Genomic DNA, 16155 nt, shown 5'->3' with positions numbered 1-16155 from the left:
GTTGGTTAGGAAGAAAGCAGCCTGTACCTTAGTTTAGGTGGTGTTTTCAAATCTTGTCCTGAAACGCTGTGGTGGTTCTGTGTGCAGTGGGGTTATCATCACCAAACTTCTTGGCTGTATGGTAAACACTTCATTTCTAGCAATAACGGCATTCTTATTTTTCCTTGTTCCTTTCACCTGAGTGCTCCCATCATTTCCCTGTGGTGTGGCTGTCTGGGCCGGCTCTGGTAGAATTTTCTGCGGATCCCTGTAAACTATAATTCATTTTGCCACTTGATCCTTCCCTTCCTCCAGCACATCTCGCCACTGGCTGGCCACAAGCTATGTGGACTTGTCACTGGCATCCTTTCCTTTTTTCTGCCTCCAGTGAACTCAGGTTTACAAACCTGGATAATCATTCCTGTCAAAAGTTGTTCTAATGACAAAGACTCAATGGGGGTATAATTTTCTGGACTACCAATATTTGCTCAACTAATTTTAATCATCTTAGTTAATACTCATCATCCTGCCACCCTCCTCAGTGACCTACAGGAAAATATCTTAAATATCTTAAATGTGGGTATGGATGCCTAAAGTTAGGTTGGTGCTTCAAAAAGTGCTGTAGCGATCATTGCAAATATAGAATGAGATGCTTCTTGTTTTGTGAGAGTCATATTGACATTTTATGTGGTTTATATAATAGAGTGCACTTAGGAAAAAGGGAGGAAATTTGCTCCTTTAGTGGGTAATAGCACTTTCTTTGTCTAGCTGCTTTTAGTGACACCAAGTTCAGGCCATCTCAGCTGCCATCATTACCATAATGCATAACACATTGATCTATTTATATAAATAGAGATGTTTTATGCATCTCTATGCGAAGAGGTTCTTTAGATCACAGATTATGTGAGTCAAAATAAAGATCATATCTTCTTTGAGGTCTTAGATTATTTTTTTTTTCTCACTGAAAATTGAAACTTAGCCGAATGCTGTTACCGCAAATGTTTTCCAGCGTGGTTGTGTAGATATTTGGATTCCTTGCTGGCTTTTTCATGGTTTTCAAGCTATCTCACAGGACCGGTAATCAAGGTAATACAAACTGCATATGGCCACGAGGTAATTACCCAAATGGATGGACATCTTAAATGGCTGGCTGGGGATTGTCTCTGAATAGTCATTTGCTTAAGGTTCTGAGATGCTCTGGAAAATTCAGCAGTTATTGCTATTTACCTGTCTTGGTTTGGTTTTGAAACATGACATCACCATTCATCCTTGGAACCACCTTCACAGCTGTTCAAAAGCACAAATTATCAGCGTCATACCAAAATTGATTTTACAGGCTGATATTTGGGTTTTGTTTAATTGCTTGCAAAGGCAGAAAGCATTCTTTCCCAGGCTGAAAGATGTGGAAAGATAATAATAGCACTTAGCCCACAAATAAGAACACCAAACAAAGATCACAATGGTTTCTATGAAATCTCAAATGGAAGCTTAGCTTAACTAGCAACTGACCTTGTGAAAAAGGAGCTTTTTTTGTAATGTGGTCTTGAGTTCAAAGGAACGGGGTTCATTTGGCACTTGATGATCAGCGTGGTCAAGGACGAGGGATTGTTTTACTGAGAAAAGCTGCTCACAATCAACACTTTGAAATCACTCCGAAGTGAAAGGCATAATGAGAAGGGAAACATAAAGTTAAAAATAGTATGATAAAACATGGTAAAACCAGTTGGATCTATGGAGGGAAATAAAAAGCTATGAATGACAAACCTTGCAGAAAATTGTCTGTTGATGCTGCAGCTCTGAAGATGGTGTTTTGCATCTTTAGAAGTGTCCCTGTAAAGAATTTTGGGGTCAATTTCAAGACCTGCAGGAGGATTACTACTTAAGTTATCCAGACAATATTACAGGTTGCCAGAAAACTTGTGGCTGCTCCATCCCTGGAAGTGTCCAAGGCCTGGTTGGAAGGGGCTTGGAGCAACCTGGTCCAGTGGAAAGGGTCCTTGTCCATGGCAGGGGAGAGCAACAAGATGGGTTAAGGTCTCCTCCAACCCTAAGTATTCTAAAATTCAAAGGTCTTAGTAAACAGCTGATTCCTTCCCTTTTGGAAATTCATCCTTTACTTTTATTGAGGTTTTGGAAGGGATGCAGCTTAAAAAGAAAGACACACAAACAAACCCTGCCTCTCCTCAGTGTATGCATCATGGAGAGAAAAGCAGCAGGAGTTTATTTCCCTCTAGAAAAATATTATATGAAAAGCATTTAAATCACAGAACAGCTCTAGAAATACTTGACCTATCAGCAGATGATGTGTCCTGTCTTTATCTTACTGGCAGTATTCCAGGGAAATTTTCAAAGTTCTAAGGTAAAATAGAGGAGTATAAAGATTAACTGTGTGAAACATAGGTGGAATAACTTGTGGGTTTTAACAGAAGTCTCACACCTGAGAGCAGAACTGGTTCAGAACTCTAAATCATCATCATAACAAATCTGTTATGTGCTAAATATGTTTACTGCAGGTAAATAATACAGAAAGAAATTCTGCACGAGGACTGCTAACTCTGGTACACCACATTTCCACCTGAGTACTGCTGCAGTGTTCTCAGGATCCCTCTTTGCTCATTTTTAATAGACCTATTTGTATTGCTGTAAAACAGCTGCAAGGGTTTTTGTGCTGTGTTGTGACAGGGAAATCTGCCCCTTAAATCACAGAAGTGAAAGAAATGAGCTAACTTATAGTGGTTGAGTAGAAATTTGTGTTGCATATGAGATTTGTATGATTCTTTCTTCCTCTAAATGCTTTGCAGACATAAAAAAAGGATGCATCAGTGCTCATATTTCCTTAAAATCAGATGTATCAAGTCTAATTCATGCAATAATATGCCATCATCTTCTATGCAATTCAAATACAGTGCATTGTCTTTTAGGTGACATCCTTCTCAACATTTGCAAAGAATTTAGTGAGCTATTTTCAGATGTTCATTCTGGGCTTTTTGGAAGGTCTGAACAAAAGTACTTTTGATGAGTAAAATCTCTGCTCAGGATCGTTATTACTGAATTCCTGCAAGATGAGACAGATGGGTGTCCATCCCCTGTAGAAAAATGCAGTGAGATTTGACATCTGTACCTGTATGTAGCATGTGTCCATTAAACTCTGCTTAATTACATCTAAACAAGTGCCTCAAGAGCAAGTTGAGAAAGGAGAGGGGTAGTTAGGGGTGCAGAAGGAAACAGCCTCACCTGTTAGAGATGACCTGGATGCCATTTCCTGCCCCTGAATTCTGCCAGAGTTTTGTTTACAAGAAGAAAAGGGCAGTGCAAAGGGCATTCAGCAATGTCTGTGAAGCATCCTGGTGAAATAGCCATGTGTTTTTCACAAGCTTTATGGTATCTTTGAGATTTTAAACTATTTCCCAAAGTAATTTCAGCTCCAGGTTAATGTTGGACAGAATCTGGGAAGGGGGATGGAACCAAAGGTTGTGCTGTGTCTTTACAGTCCTGAGCAAGGCTTAGGTTGTTTTTCTCCTCTATTCCCAGCTGGCTCCATGTGCATTCTCAGCTGAGTAACCTGCTTGATTATAGACTTTATGATTAAATGGCTGAGCCTTACTGTGAAGGTTATTTGGTATTTTTGTGGCTGTTTGAACTCGGCAGTAGCGAACAGTCTGTCCCCTGCAGTGGCACTGAAGGCTGGAGTATCGTTTTAAATGCCTGAGGACAAATCCTGCAGCGCGATTCCGTTGCGCAGAGAATAGCAAAGCCATGGCAACTCCGGTGCACTGCGGCACAGGGGCAGATCACACTTAATCCCGACTGTTCTATGGGTAAGAAGGTGGAAAACAGAGAGAGATGTCAGTGTGCTGATGCACGGTGCTTCACCAGGATGCACTTCTAGACTCCTGGGACTTTTTCCATGGGCAGTGCTGAAAGCAGTCATATGTGAAATGGTCGGTTTTGGGGGGCCCTGCTTGTTGCTAGCTCTGTAAGCCTTGGTGTGTGCCCAAGCAGCATATCTTATTTCAAATTCAAATTCCATTCAACTGAATTTCTTATTTCAGCTTCAAATTCAATTTTCAGATTCAAAAATCATTCGGAGCGTGGAATCACAACTGAGAGGAACGTGCTGTGGACAAAGAGGGAGCTTAGAAATGTATGTATTATGGCAGCGAGGAGGCAAGTGGCTGAAATCTGCTGAGATTTCCTTGTGAATTACTAGGTATTAGACAAGTGTTCTGGATGAAAAACAATAGGCATTACAGAGGGATGGAAGGGGCCAGCTGGAGTTCTTCTAACAAGGACTGGAAGGACTTGAGGCACCTGAAGTGTTACAGTGGACTCTTCTCTGTGGGTTTCCTTAATTGTTCGTTGCTGCTCTGTGGAGCTTTAGGTGTGCAGAGAGACACACAAAAAAAGAATCACAATCCAGGTGATTTACTGAATCTTTCAAAGCATTCATTTTTATAATCTCACCTGAACAGAAGCACTCTAGCCTGCTTCTTAAATAGGTTTAAGATTTTTATTTTCAGAGCTCTCCTTACACATGAACAGCTTACACTCTCTTTTTACGAAAACTGTACTGCTGTGTTCTAGCAAAACCCATGGATTAACTCTGCAGATGCTGCTGATTAAGGGTTGTGTTCTCTGGGTGTTATTTCAGTTCCTGCTCCTGACCAGAGCTAACACAAAAATCCCTTTTGAATAACTTCCTTAACAGGAAGTTATTCATTTGTATCTCTATTTTCCTTGTTTTGACTTGGTCCTTTTGCAGTACTTTGATAGATTGGATCCTCTATGGATTATTCCTCCCCAAAAACTTCAGATTAAGTAACAGGAAAGGGATTTTTAAGGCAAGAATGGAGTTTTAAGTGGATTCCCAATGACTGACCTACTGTCAGAACCAAAGAAAGGCTGATGTCAGTGGGAAAAAATGGGAAAAACCCTTCATGAGACAAGAGTAGGGGGGATGAGACAAACTGCATGGGACTGTATAAAACATATTCCAAATGAAATAACAATAGGAGTGCTACAGGAATAATAATAAGATTGTGGCCGATATCAAGGTCAAGCTTCTTTTCACTGGTCTGGAAGTCAGTGTTCTTCATTATATTAAGCCAGATAAGGATTAAGGACATGGGGGTTTTACATTTTCACACTGGTTTATGGCTTCATCTAAATATGGTGTGCTTTGTTGTGTTCTGTTTAGTTACAATTTTTTTTAAACAAGTGCGTGAATGAAAAATGCAATTCCCAAGAAAGAAATATTTCAACAATTGAAATATAAAAATCATACAAATAGAAAAAAAACAACTGTCTAAAAGATATTTTCAAGTATGTTCTGTAAATGGCACATAGGTGACATTTGGAGAAAACACATTGGAGGGACTCAAGTCTGAACTGTGCGTGGTTTTTGGATGCTGATAACATCTACCCTTTCACAGTAGCAGTAAATATGAAATATAAGTCTTTCTTTTATTTAATCTATTTCTTATTTTTTCCCAGTGCTGTCTGCTATCTTTTCTTATACTTGTTAAAACACAGATTACATTAAGCATTCTAGATGTTTTTGGTTGGTTACTTGTCAGGCCAAAACTTCAATTTTACCTCAAATCCCTTTTCTGGAAAATATGGGACCAGTAGCATTGAATTTCTCTCTTTTGCTCCAACTAAATACAAGCATAGTTTTCTTTATTATAACTGTAAGTATTTAATATAGTGTGAGGATAAACAGGAAATCTATCACCTTCCATGTACACCTTAGATTGTTCTGCAAATAAAACTATTGCTGCAGATACTGATTATAATTTTCAGTCTTAAAAAAAAAGTAATCCAGTGTTTCTTTGCTATTGCTCCTGATAGAATAAAAAGAGCTGGGTGAAGTACAGGCTCCATGATGTAACCAAATATATTGGAGTGAGAGGGAGACCAGCCAAGAAAAAAATAGTTACCCGGAGGGAGAATAGCACTGCATGAAAATCTAGATAAAGGGAAAAAAAAAAAAAACCACTAAAATCTTTAAGGTTAGCTATTTTATTTCCATTTATGAAATATAGCCCCCAAATGTTTGTTTTTACCGCAGACAAGAGATTTTTATCTTTTCTCAACCTGCAGTAAAATACAGAGGTTAAAAAAACAGAAGTTGTGCTTTTGTCCTTGAGAACTTTGAGCACAGCTAATAGTTGCCTGTTTACATTGGGCATCAACTTTACATTGCAAGTTATTTTTCCTTTTTTTTCTCTGGGTAAAGGACTTAACTCTATATATGTGGATTTCTAGTTTGACCCCACATTTTAATGTTTTATGCTGAGGACAGCAAGAGAGTGTAAAAGAAGCAGACAGACAAAATTAATTTAATAACAGAGAGACATATTCCATTGAGAAAGCTGTGCTAATCATGGAGCATGTGCTACATGATTTGCATAATGAAGTGCTGAGGAGTCATGAACTATGAAATTCAACATCTCAGACAGTTTTTATTCTTTCTTCATGTATCTGTTACTTTTAGGTCTTGAATTATACCATTTTAAATGTTAAAAATGCACAAGTTTTAATTAGAATTTTAGCTGCATGTCCATATATAGACTTGAGAGATCAAGCTACCATCAGAGCAGCAAAGCAAAAGAGAAGAATAGGGTGTGAGTATGAAACACCTTTTCTGTTTATTTTAAATATATATTTCTCTTTTTTAACTGCAGATTCATTCAGGCAGCTGTACAAAAGAGAGGGAACAGCACCATTAAATTTTTTATGGATTTTGTGCCCAGCTCATCTCTTTGTTCTGTTCTGAGCCATCACTACTTTTCTGAAATCTCCCCATGACTCTTAGACATAGTGGTGGCTGGTTTTATTTTTTCATTTGGAGCTGTTCCAGCTTTACTGTCATCACATTGTCTGTGACTGACACCCTCTTTCAAACCTGCTTTCGAACCATTTGGACCTTCTCACTTGCTGGTGCCTCAACGTGACAGTCCTGGCTACTGTCACAAAGCCTGAAACCCTGAGATCTTAAAAACTATCTTGTTCATAGTTGGAATAAAAATATATTTTTTCTTTCTACCTACGTGAAGGGTGAGTGCCCAGCAACCATGGCTGTTCATTGTGAGCTTTTATTTCAGACATCTGATCCCCTAAGCACTTTTTACAGCATTGCAGGAGCTTGACCTACAAAGTAGCTTTGTTTTTCTGAAGGAGCATCCAGCCCTTGTCCTTATTTATTTTCCCTCAGGTGTTTTGCAGGAATTTAAAAGACTTTCTTCTACACCTGGTTTTGTTCTTATCTGAGCCACACATTTCTGAGCCCATTTAGGAGCACCTGCCTGGTATTCCTTGATGAAACAGTCACTAAATGTGCGGTCCTTGGAGAAGAGACCCACCATGAATGAGACTGATCCTTTTTGCTGTGGTCCCAGCAGTTTTGCTTTTCTTTGTTGAGTGGAGCATCTTATAAAATAAAGCTGGAAGTGAAGCCATTTTACAATGAAGCATAGAGCAGCGGTGGGAGCAGTTTTCTGGGGAAGAGGTACTGTGGCTGAAATGATTTAAACTGATGGCTAGTTAGGTGGTTTCTCACAACTGAAAACTGAGCCATCTCAGAATCTTGGGCTTCAATCTGCTGCAGGAGTGGCACAGCAGCTCCTTTTCCTGGGGGCAGCTGTTGGCACTCCAGCTGGTGTCAGCGCTCAAGGTGGGATATCAGCTCACCAAATCCACTGCCACAGCTGACTTGCTTCTGTCTGACAATTGTATCAGCTGCTCTAAGAAAGTCTTAGAACTCTTCCCTGTAAATCTTGTTCCATTTGGAAAAGCAGCTGTTAAAAATAATGGGAGCAAAGGGAATTTGTAGCATCCGTAATGGTTACAGCTGGAATTCTCGGAGATATTCTGCCAATACTTTTGGTTTTTAGCCATTGAACAATATATCTTGACAATAACAAGTTTGTGCGTATTAATCTGCAAATTTAACAAGTTGTGAATATTTACCTCTTGCTGCAGGCCAAAGTAAATTTTAAGTTATGTGAGATTTTGGTTGTGTGTGTATAAAATGATTGTTACTAACTACCAGGCAATTTTCTTTCTTTTCCTGGTAAAATCTCTTAACAGGAAAAAATGCAACATTAATAATACTACATCAAAGGGAATCATATTTATGACTAGAGGAGAACACTGGCTGACTCCCTGGAAAGTAACATTTCACAGTTTATGTTGACAAGTAAATATTTATGACTGGGATCACAGAACACCAGCTAAGTCATCAATAAGGGATCCTATAACGGTGTGAAAGCAAAATTCTTGATAAACAACATTTTGCAAACTTAGTTTAACTGTATGATGCCTTGTTAATTTTCGTAATGGATGGTGACAGTGGCATGAATAAGATATATTATGTTGGCCAAATGGAATGCATGTGCTGAATGCACAAGTTTAACCATCCGTACCTGCACAATAAACCTAATTAAATGGTGTGTCATCAAAGATGATTTAAATGAAAAGATAATGAAGCAAATCACATGAAAAGTGTTCAACAAAATTTATTCTGAAAGAATAGGAAAGGTTATTATAATTAGAGGAGTAGTCCTTCATGATAATCACTTTTTTAAATGTCTCATTAAAGCCACAAACTTTAGAAAAATCATGGAAACTCGATTTTCAGCTTTGGGCAACAGACAGGATTTTTGTCCCCTCTTTTTGCAGAAAGGGATATGTATTTTTACTGATCAATGCTGAGGGAAAGTTTCAGGTCTGAAAATTTATGGCTCTTTCTGTTTGTCTGAACAGGATCCTGATTGTCTCCCCCATGAAGGTTTCCAAAAGAATTTAGGCCAAGTACCTTGCAGATGATCATAAAATTCCTACCGCTGATGAGAAGAATGCCATTTCTATTGAGACACTGGTCAATACCTTGTTCAGAGTAGCAACAAGCTGAGAAAGTGAACTAAAGAAAAGGAAGAGACTTGCAGAGCTCTTCTGTGCCAAGAAGTCTTCTGTTTTTCCCCCTTCAACATGTTGTTTGTGCAGTGAAAGAGACATTCGGCAGTGAAGAGACTCTCACCAGGTTCTGGACTGCAGGTGTTTAATTGTCCAGGACAATTGCTTGTGTGTGCAAGATGATGCTAAATGGCACTGGAGATGTAGTCAGCTTATCCAAAAGCAGAATAAAAGTTATTATTACTCCCCAAAGGTAGCTACAAGTGCTTTATTCAGGAAAGTTTCAGCGACCTTCCCCTCATGGAAGGTTACATGTAACCCATTCCTTGATGCCATGGGAGGAGAACAGATTTAACAGCCAATTGTGTGCTTCTTACCTGGATAAAGTGAAAGTGACAGACACGGTACTGAGCTGCAGATTTCAGGACCAGGGTTTGATGGCATCCCCCTATTCACTGCTTGTGTTTGAGGGATTTCCACTTTCTTTGTTCCCTGATATGAAATAATCATGGTACCTTTTTCCTTGGAGCTCATTCCCAGATTTATCTTTGTCCCCAGCTGAATTTCTCGTCACTTCTGCCTTCCCCAACACAAGCATGTGTTTAGGCCATTCCTCCAGTTCCAATTTATTAAGTTTAGGTTTTTATTTCAGGCCTGTCTGAACCTCATCGGTGATCTGAGAGGCTGCTGCGATGCTGGTTTTTATTATTGCTGCTCTGCAGTGACTCCCAGCACAGCCAGACTGCCTTTAAAGCCTGATGTGCAAGTCATGTCAGGGGTGAAAACCAAGTAACTGCAGCAAAGAAAACACGTACAGATACTTTCATCGTCAACAACCAGATTAAGGTACTAATTCTTCAACAGCTCTAGCATGTGGAGTCTAATTTTCCAGGATCTTGCAATTAATATTAACTATTGGTGGATACTTCCTGAAAGATCCATCAATAGTTAAAAATGACATGATTTTTAAGGAAGATTTCCATGGTGTTTATCCCTTCAGTGCTTTCCTGGCTGAAGTGAGGCAGTGCAGTGGTGCTTAATGAGATCACAGCCATGTCTGAAGTGTGACCTGCTGGCTGGCAGAAGGCAGATACTTAAGAACAAATCCCAGTAGGTGGTTTAGCTTTTAAAATAAGGTTTCATTTCCACAAAGATTCTGAGATCTATTGGCAAAAAAGGCAGGAGAGAGAGATTGCAGTGCACCCATCTGAAATTTAATCAAGAAGTTAAACTTACTGTAACCAAGAAAAATCTTTTGTTATAGAGTACTGCTTTATGGGTACTCTGTGAAAATCAATAGGGAATGGCAAGCCCTATACTCTTAACAATTCTGTGTCAAAATCTTGCTAACATATCTAACTTAAGACATAAATATGTAGTCAATAATTATTCCATCAGAAGTGTTATAATGTATGATTATTTCCAAGTAGAACTTCAAACTGAATTCTTAATAGCTTTCTTTTATTTTTCTTAAATTCATTTCCTAATCACAGACAATAAAGCAAAAAATGAAAAGGTCCTTTGTGGGCAGAGCTTCTGAAGTAACTGCAGCTACTGCAGCTTCTGGTTCTGATCTTTGCAGAAATACTCTCACATTTCTATGTAAGCCTCTTTCTTACTGATCAGAAATGAACAGTGAAAATTTTAAAATTGGCTCTACTCAGAGTATTTTTCCCTTCCTTTAAAATGTTGTACCTGTTTTTTGTAGGTTGGTTTGGCTTGTTTGTTTTGTTTTTTTTTTAAAGGGCTGTCTTCTCAGAGAGTTGCATTAATTCCAAGTGGTGTCTTCTTCCCAGGACATGCTTGAATGGCCCTGATGACATCTCCTTAAGTCTGAGTTTCTTAAATATGACCTTGAACAGACAACAGAACAGCAGAATCTTAGAATCTGTTTCTTCTCCATTTCACTTTGCTGGTAGCTGGTTCAGTATCAGAAGATGCAAGTACAGTGGATCTCTATGTACTGAGGTGCCCAAATGTTCCTGGAACAAAAAGACTCCTAGGAAAAAAAAATGTACACAAAAAACTAGGTGTCCATTGGCTTTGTGACAGCACCTGTAAAATGTCAAGTCGCTGTGCTACGGAATTGCTGTGCCTTGGGGGAGCTTTTATGGCTTTCTTTAGTGAACAGTACAGGCTTTCTAGGGTCTGTCCTCTCCTTGTTTCAGTCTCCTTGCATTTGTCATCTTTTCCCGAGATGCAATCAGACACGTAAAATATGTTACACCTTTTGTTCTGCAGTGTAAAGGCAGATTTTACTGCAGTCAGTATCCTTTCAAATTTGAAACTACTTGGGGTACCAATTTTTTTACCATGGCTTTTAGAAAATGATATTGCGCACGAAAACTATTGAATTTGCACACATGACACGTGCATCCTCTTCTGCAGACAAATCTCCCTGGAGTCATGTGCTCTGACCAAAAAAAAAAAAAAATGACATGGTTATATCTTTTGATATAGCTTTTAGATTTATGGTTAGAAACCAGTATTTTTACTCAGGAAATATTGACAAGATCTTGTGTTCTGCCCCTGAGGAGCTGGACAAAGCATCACCATAAAGCACAATGAATGGGTCTAACTGTGTGAGGTGAATCTGCTGAAGACCACAACTTTGCTGTCTGTGGTTAAAGGAAAGAAGAGCTGAATCCAAGGGGGGGAATGTGAATAACTGTGTAAGCAAAGTGACACGATTCCATCTGCCCAATTTGGGTGATTCCCAAGCTGAGGCAATATTTCTCTCGCCTGTCTTTTACAAACAAAACATGGACATTTCCAGGGACACAAGTGGCTGAAAGAAGTTTGTCCTTGTTCAGGCTGTGTGAGAGCTGGCGAGTCCTGCTGCCCAAAAGCCCCGAACCACAGCCCGGGAGCCCTGGTGCAGTCCTGGACTCAGGATGAAAGATGCCGTCTACTGAAGTATGGAGTCCGGTTTTGCTCCGTTTTAATCTCTTTATTAGTCCTGGTAGGACTAAAAATGGAAGGGTCAAGCCAGAATGTGGTGTGCTACAGGCAACAGTAGCTCAGCTGACAGATAAACCTGCCTAATCCAAGGGGAAATGAACTGGGTGTTTTTGGTATTGCTCTGTTACTTGTGATTTCTCCAAGGCTGTACTGCTGGGAAGTGTTACTTTGTGTTGTTTCCTCTATGCCTAAAAGGCTAGGTAGGAACTTTGGTAGAGCATGTTCCACTTTGTCCTTAATGTACGGCAGATGGTACGGGAGAGCAGAACTGTGTTACTGCCATGGTTACAATTCCCCCGTGGCTAGCAGATAGAGTGGTCTTTTCCCAATATAAGAGTGTATCTTGTAGCCCAAATGGTGCTTAAAAACCCCAAATGTGTCCTTTTTATTTTTGAAAAAAAATTGTGTTTTAGCAGCCTCGTCAGGATGCAAAGCAACAGCATCGCTAGTCGCTTGGATTAACTTGTGGCCTATGTATTTCTTACCTTTTTTTTTTTTTTTTGAGGTGACCTGATGGAAGAAGACCGATATTATGGCTTGTTCTCACTGCTTTTACATTTTTGCATTGACTGGATGGAAACCGAGAGTACTCCTGGGCCTCCGGGGGTGAAGCGCTTGGCTGCCAGAGCTGTGACACGAGGGGAAGACCAACCCCAGCCGTGCCTCAGGCTCTCAGGCGCGGTGTGAGGGGATTGAGGGATTTTCCCCACTTCGGCGCCGGGTGGAATTGGCGCCAAACCCGGGCTGCTCCTCCCGTCCCCTCACAGGGGCGCTGCCCCCGCCGCTCTGTGGCGGCCCCGCCGGCGCCATTTTGTGGCGGCGAGGTGCGATGGCGGCGCGGGCTCCTGAGGGGCGAGCGAGCCCTTTCGTGCGCCCCGAGAGGGGATTAAGAGGGCGCTTCAGCTCAGGGGGATGGTTCAAGCCTTGTCTTGACTTGGCAGAGAGAGAAGAAATAGCTGAGAGGTGGGTCCCGGTTGGCCGGAGGTGAGCTGAGAGAAGGTGCTGGGTCTTTGTTCCCGCTCCTGATCCGTGAGGGGAGGCTGCAGGAACAGCAGGGTGGGCTTTGGCCATTTCCAAAAGGCACGGCTAGTCATTGCTCTCCCTGAAAAAATTGAGTGCAAGTGCTGGGAGGTGGCAGAGACAAGGTGCCCGTTTGTTTAATAAATAATTCTTTCTAGGGACTGTCGATCACGAAAGGGGCATAGAGGCCATGAGGGCTGCAGAGGGAGAAACAGATGCTGGGGAATACGTGATTATGAAACATGCTGATTTTGGTAGTGTTGTTTCTGAGGAGAGGATGGAGCTGCTTTTCCCACTGCCAGTGCTGTGGAAGGACAGGAGAGAACAGGAGATGCCATGGAGGCAGCAGTGCAGTGAGCTGATCCCAAACCCTTTCCTGTGGAAAGAAATGAAGGTTAGTGACAGTGACTGACACTTGACTGAGGGGTTTGTTACTCCACACCACTGCATAATAAATGTTTGGTTAGTTCTACAATTTTTTTAGTACTTAAGAGTTGATTAAGTCAAGGAAAATGAAAAAAAAAAAAGAAGTTGATATTTTCAGGTAGTTTATAAGAATATAGAAGACGCTTAGGAGAGAAAAGCTTAGCCAGGTTTGTAACCAGTGAGAGATGGTTTTGGTTTTCCTTTGGAATATCAAGTGAGGTTTTTTCTGTGTTCATTATCTGTGGTTTTGTAAAACATGAGTAGCCTTCAGTGTTTAATTAAGCATTAAAGTCAGGAATTTCACTTTTCTTCTAGAACAGCAGCGATGAAGAGTTTTCTTCTGACTTGAAATTTATTCTTTTAGTTGTAAAGGAGAATGTAAACAAATTCCAGACCTAGATGCGCTAGAATACTGCACTGGGTATCCCAGATATTTGAGGTGGTGTAGCAGAAATACTGTGAGCTAAGTGCTCTGGTAGTTATTTGGACAAAATATTGGAATAACGAAAATGTGAAACATGTTTTGAAGAGCAAATAACTTCAATTTTTAATGGAGTTTTTTGTGTGTCAGTCTCTAGCCAAGATATGCACCACCACTGTTTACTTGGCCTGCCCATGAGGTGCACTGTGTGCAGTCACTAATATTTTTAATTATATTCATTTAAACACAGAGAAATGTGATCAAGATTGCCATCAGTATTCAAGAACACTTAAAGATAACTATGGGAACATGCACGGAGAAGGAATGTGAATTCAGTCAGATAAAAACATGTGGAGGTCGATATGTTCTGTAGGATGAGGTAAACATTGAATAAAGTTGCTTTCTGTCCACAAACCATTTGCTTTTTTTAAATGTGTCCTGCCTTTTGCTTCGGACAAAATTTGACAGGTTTGTACAAAGGGGAAAAAATGGAGATGAAACAAATTTCAGGAAGCTTGATGTGTGGGAATGGTAAGTATTCTTCTTTATTTCAGAATCCTGCAGGCAGTGTCGCCCAAGATATCATTCTCTAAAGGTAAGTAATTGTCTGTCGTTGACTGTAAGTAGGCACATAAATGTTTTGGCTCAAGCAGCCCTTGTTAACCTGTGACCCAGACTCTAAACAATGGAAGTTTTTTTGTTGTCAAGACAAACTGTGTTTCTCCCAAGTTGGAGATTTTTTAAAAACTTCTTGTGGCTAAGGTGATAAAATCCTCAACTGAATGACTGTATATTCGTTTTACTTTTATGTGTATTTTGCACGATGCTGTTTTACTCTATGAGACTCGTGTGTTTCTGTAGTGATGGTTGCTGGGTTTGGTAAGCATCAGGTGAGGAGTGCAGTAAGCACAGTGTGAGTGTACTGACCTCTCACTAGCAAGGGCCTGACTGGAGTATCAGATTAACACATCGATGCAAATTGTGGGGTTTTTCATGCATTTCTATTTTTAAACAAAAGGTTGATGATCACTAGATGTTTCTCATGCACAGCTGACCCTAAATTGCACTGCCAAGGAGTGGGAGGAGGCTGTTTGCCTTCAGCTGGTCTGAAATGTGTAGTGGAAAGGGCTGCATTGAGAGCGTTTCTTCTGCTCTGACAAAAACTTCAATGGGTATGGTTTGTGCTTTTGGTTGTGTAGTTTGTGAGGGGCTTTTCGTTTGTTCTTAAGCCGAAGCAACACAGCTCACAATTTAATGTTCTGGTTCTTGCATTTTATGCCACTGTAATCATCACCTGCTGGGCACTAATCTCTTAAATTTTAGTGCCAAAACTCTTTGTTTGGAGAGTGAGAGGATGGAGGAGTACAGTGTGCTCTAGAATTAAAAATATTTCAGCAGTGCAAGATTCCTTTCATTTAAACATTATAGAGAAAAAAGGTCCACCCCTGAGTTGTTTTTCCTGTTTTTCCCACTTTGGGGAAGAACGGTTTTATTCTTTATTGTGATGTTCGGCACATAGGGATAAATGTCTGGTTGTTACATATTAATGTGTTTACTGCCAGATTTCTTCAGATGTACGTTGCTAGCACCTCTGACAGGCTGGTATTTGTTAAAATGGGTAACATGAATCTTTAATGTCTCTTGCATGTTTATCTAATTATTGGTCAAGCAGCAGGACTTAGAGGACAGTTTAAAAATCCATTTTGTCACGCAAATAATAATGTGAAAGCACTTTGCTTTATTTCTTTACAAAACTCAGGTGTCAGTTCTGTCAAAGCAGTTTGTCTGTCACAGAGGAAGTGGGCAGAAAGGACTTTTACCTAGACCCAGTGTAAAATCTTGTAGTTTTTTTTTACAGTTTATGAAGTTTAGTGAGCTGTGTGCTGCAACAATGATTTGAAAGAAGGTGTTTCCTTTCCCCTCTGTGACAGCACATTTGCTGCCTGGTGTGACCTCGGTGAGCAGTCACAGGTTTGGAATTGTCCTTCCACCCACGGTCCCTGAGCACTGCTCAGCTAGCTGAGCTTGTCTCGCTCAGTGCACAGTGACACACTGAGGGGGGAGCTAGAGGAAGGTTGTGAAGGGAACAAGGGATTTAAGGATGGTAGATGAAACACCAGGAAAAAAGATGGCAGCTACTGGAGAAATTGTCAGTTGTGCACAACCTGGGTCCTATTTAAATCATGTTTACTCGTTGTGCCAAAGAGAAGGAAAACTGGCAGCAGTGTTGAGAACAAATTCTAAGTCCATTTCTAAATAAACCAACAAAACTGCATCCAGAAATTCAGTCTCGAGATCTCAGCTGTTCAAGATCTCCTAGAAGTAATAACAGAAGTGAGAGACAATCTCCTCACTGTCAGTTCAGATGTTTCTACGGGTGAAAGTCACTGCTGATGTTGGTTGAGATTCTGTGAAAGAAATATTACTCTTCT

General features: G+C 40.3%; 1 protein-coding gene and 1 long non-coding RNA gene across 6 annotated transcripts in view; both read left to right on the top strand.

The window, feature by feature from the left end:
• LOC148184223 (uncharacterized) overlaps positions 1 to 14079 on the top strand; it is a 43372-nt gene extending 29293 nt beyond the window's left edge. For 2 of the 5 annotated variants that reach the window (XR_015772687.1, XR_015772683.1), the window contains exons 2-5: positions 4051 to 4123; positions 8746 to 9036; positions 9548 to 9741; positions 12362 to 13406. This is a non-coding gene — a long non-coding RNA (uncharacterized LOC148184223). Of the gene's footprint in view, positions 1 to 4050; positions 4124 to 8745; positions 9037 to 9547; positions 9742 to 10691; positions 11812 to 12361; positions 13407 to 13973 lie in introns of those variants that run through there. The other 3 variants (XR_015772684.1, XR_015772685.1, XR_015772686.1) reach the window with 3 other exon arrangements.
• LOC102102170 (bifunctional heparan sulfate N-deacetylase/N-sulfotransferase 3) overlaps positions 1 to 16155 on the top strand; it is a 338929-nt gene that overhangs the window by 112567 nt on the left and 210207 nt on the right. The gene's annotated exons all lie outside the window — the stretch shown is intronic.

The sequence above is a fragment of the Pseudopodoces humilis genome, chromosome 6 (genome assembly GCF_049639895.1).
Source record: "Pseudopodoces humilis isolate 2021_Gansu_Grassland_sample_001 chromosome 6, ASM4963989v1, whole genome shotgun sequence".
Lineage (NCBI taxonomy): Eukaryota > Metazoa > Chordata > Aves > Passeriformes > Paridae > Pseudopodoces > Pseudopodoces humilis.
This window is presented reverse-complemented; position numbering and strand designations above follow the sequence as displayed.